This window comes from Nannospalax galili, unplaced genomic scaffold (genome assembly GCF_000622305.1).
Source record: "Nannospalax galili isolate Female #2095 unplaced genomic scaffold, S.galili_v1.0 scaffold256, whole genome shotgun sequence".
Lineage (NCBI taxonomy): Eukaryota > Metazoa > Chordata > Mammalia > Rodentia > Spalacidae > Nannospalax > Nannospalax galili.
In genome coordinates this window covers 1,193,560-1,197,600 of record NW_008337804.1, presented here as the reverse complement: position 1 = coordinate 1,197,600, position 4,041 = coordinate 1,193,560, and positions in this window count along the sequence as shown.

Below are 4,041 nucleotides of genomic sequence, written 5' to 3'. Positions count from 1 at the left end.
AAATGTTTTTCCCTACAAACTACATGAACAAATGACTTAATTTTCCTTTAAATTGTGCCCTGTTTTGAAAGCAATATCCAAATTTTGATTAAAACTTATTCAATGTGAATGGTGTAACAGCTTTTGTTTTGTTTACTCTCCTTTAATGGGAAGCTCATGTGATAAATGTCAGGTTCTTGTAATGATTTTGGAAAAAGCATAAACTGAGAAAGTAACCTGAAAACTGATAAAGACTACCTCATGTTACTATTACAGAGTTTTTTTATATAAAGTTATTTTATGTGTTTTCTATATTGCATTGCAGAATATAGGAGAAGTTACAACATTCTCCTTCTGTTCTCTGTTCCTTTGTCTCTGCCTTTCAGTGATACTGCTCTGTGAAGTCCAGAGAATGATCCAACAGCCCTGGTGTTAGTTTCCAATGGGTATAAAAGGAAATGGAAAATGATAAATAGCAAGTGCAAAAGAGAGAAACAGCAGATAAATAGCAAAACATTGTCCAATAGGGCACTCAAAGCATTCAGCAGATGATTACAGTTGCTCAATTGAGGGGGTAAACAGAAGGTAACATCATCAAATCAGGGATTTACAAACATCCAGAAGGAATCACTGGGGAAACCCCCGGGATACAGTCAGCTGAAGATCCCCACCCAGATGTCCAGGGGGAGCAGAGTGTCCACTCTTGTGAGGCTTTCAAGTAAAAGAATAAATAACAACAGATAGACATCATTAAATCAGCCACATAATCATCCTTCAAAAATCAAATAGACATGCTGAGACAGTCAGCTGGAACTCCTAACTGAGACTCCTAAGTGGACGTTTCTCTGTCTTCTCCATGAATAAGGGCAGGCTTCCCATTCACACAGTGCTTCTACTCATGGGATGTTTTGCAATTCTCTTCCTTTCCTCCTTGGTGAAATGTCATAGAAGACATTTTAAATAACCCTGCTGTGCCATACTGGAGTCTGGGACAGAAGACCCTTCCTTTTCCTCAGATTCTATCTGTGACAAACACACAGCATATGATAATTTTCCAATTTAGCATACATTACAGATCCACTTCAAAAGCCACTCCTCAAGAAGTATAAACTTTATGTCATCCCTTGAGGTAAAAAAATGATTGTTTTTAAGATTTCATAAATTTAGGATCATTTTAATATTTTTTTACTTATTTAATTAAATCCCAGAGTAATTGTTTTGATGCATTTCTTTTCATAGTCTATCCTATCTGAAAACACACCAGAAATGCAGTTATAGGGAAGTGAATTTAGGTTTTTCAAGATGACACATCTTAAATCCATCATGCCTTGACATCAGACTTTCATCTCATAAATCAATGTGGCTTTGCAGAAACTTATTCTCGTGCCTTCCATATACTAAATCCCTCTGGTTTTAGCATACGAACACGTTTTTGTGTATAATTCATTTTTCTTGTCTTTGGGGAGTTAAGCAAAAGTTGCAAATAAACACATCCAAAAATATAATTTATAACACCAACTGTAGTAAAGAATAAACAGTTTAAATATTACCTGGAAACTTTGCAGAAAAACAAAATTTTAGACACCACCCAACAACCTTCCAAGTCATAAATTTTGTAAGTGACATCCAGTAACATGTGTTGAACAAGCTTTTCTGGTAATTCTGATACACACTAAAATCTCAGAAACACTGCTCTCAGTGACAGAATTCTACCCCAGGCCTTCTTGCAGGTCTGATTTCCAAACAGCTTGTTTCTTGTGCTCTTAACATTCTATTCCAGCCTTCAGCTCACACACCTTCAGGATAAGAATTATTGCTATGCTTTAAAAAAGTCTTATATGTAGTTTCACAATCACACTTCCCAGCTCTGCAAGAAAATAAAGTATTAGTTTCTGAGAGCATATTTCAGCTTCATCTAAATTTCATTGTATAAAGTTATTCCATAAAGTGTGAGATGATGACGAGAACTGGTCTAGTTTTACTATAGATGAAGTTTTCGCATCCATTTTATTGTGATTTATAATACATTTAATGTCTGTCAAACAGTTTCAGAAACATGTACCCACTCTGTCTTTCCTAGAAATCTCCTAGTACATTGCATATTTATTAGATACTAACACCTAATGGAATGTAACTTCCTGGCTCTAAAATATAAACTTCCTTGCAGTGTCATGGTTTTGGGTACACCTGAGAGCTATTTCAGGGCATCATTATCTCTAGTGAGATGGAAATGGTATCTACGGGTTATTTCTCTAACAGGAGAAAGGTGTAACAATTGAGCTAAAAAGTAAAGCTGGTTGTCCTCAAGTAGTGGCCAGAAAGAAACCAGTATTTCAAAAATGCATAGAAGGCTCAGATGAGCGACTACTGTTCTGTTATCTTGCTAAGAATGTAGGTCACATATTGGCTTCCCATTATTCTTTAAAAAAAAAACAACTAAAAGAACAGTGTGGTAAAGGGAAACAGGAGAAGGAACCTGCAACTGAATTTAGATAAAGAGAAACATATATAAAACAACTATTGGGACTGGAGAGATGATTAAGTGGTGAAGAGCACAGGCTGCTCTTACAGAAGACACGGGTTAGGTTCCCAACAACCACATGTGTGGGAACCTATCCCCGGATTCTCTGCTGACCTTGCACCCCTGGCTGTTGACCACAGTTACCGGAACACTCAGTACCACATGACCCACCCACAAGTTCCTGTTACTGTGCTTCTCTGCAGCTGAGGCGGAGCCCTGGTGTTTGTTCTACTTGTCTGGGACTTTTCGACTGGGCTGGGGAGCGATATTTCAAGTCCTCAGCCGCTCGCCCGACCTCCAAGTGCGATTTGTAGTGCTGGCGATACACCACATGGCAGCTAACATCTGCCTAACTCCAGTTTCAGGGTATTTTCGACTGGGCTGGGGAGCGATATATATATAGCAGGCTGTTCTGGCAATAAAATGAATTCTCTCCACACGAATGACCCACTGCCCTGTCCTTTTTCAAGTCCTCAGCCGCTCGCCAGACCTCCAAGTGCGACACCCTCTTCTGACCTGTGAGGGCATTGCGTGACAGGTGCACTTATATACATGCAGGCAATACACCCATGTACATAAAACAAAAACAATAAATAATATATTTAAAAATAAAAACTTCAACTCTTAGTAGGTGTCACTAAAATTCCTTCTGGAGATATGTAATCAGCTTCTATCCCATCTTCCCTTGCTCTCAACAACAAACCAAGGTATGATCTCACTAAGCTGGAGTCTCAAAAGCCAGGGAGTTTATCAGACTGGCTTTCACACTAATGGGTAAAGGTTTAGCTTCAAGAATGTGGGCACTTCCCCCTCTCCTAAAGACCACATTAGAAAGTATTCATGCAATCCTGAATGGTGGCTTCTCCACAGTGGCATAAAATGATGATAGAGCCTCCTCTCAGCTTCCTCAGCCTAAGTATCCTTAGTCTCCTCCCCGCAAGACCACATGGCAAGCTGCCCCAAATCCAGTAAAAAGGCTCCTTTCAGTGCTTATGTCAGCAGTGTTAATTAAACTCAGTAGTTCATTCACATACCCAAAGACATAAAATTATCTGAATGCTGGGTATTTAAACTCAGATCCTCATGTTTGCACAGCAAGTGCTCTCACCTACTGAGCAGTCTTCCTAGACCTAAAAATTGAAATTTTGACTGCATTGTCCACATGAATCTCTTGTCTTCATTAGGATTTATGCATATATGTACTAAGGTTTGTATTTTTCACATTTATAGTGAAACCAAAGGAAAAGATTCATTAAACATTTGATGTCACAAATAACAGTTGCACTTTTTTTGTTTTTTGGTGTTTTTGAGACAGGGTTTTCCAGTAACCCCAGCTGGCCTGGAACTCACTATGTAGATCAGACTGGCCATGAACTCACAGAAATCTGCTTTCCTCTGCCTCCTGAGTGCTGGGATTAAAGACATGTGCCACCATGCCCGGCTAATATTTGCACTTTTGGTAGTTTTACAGTTGAATAGGTACATTTATTTTTCATCTGATTTTCATCTGATTTCAGATAGCTTTATATATATATATATAT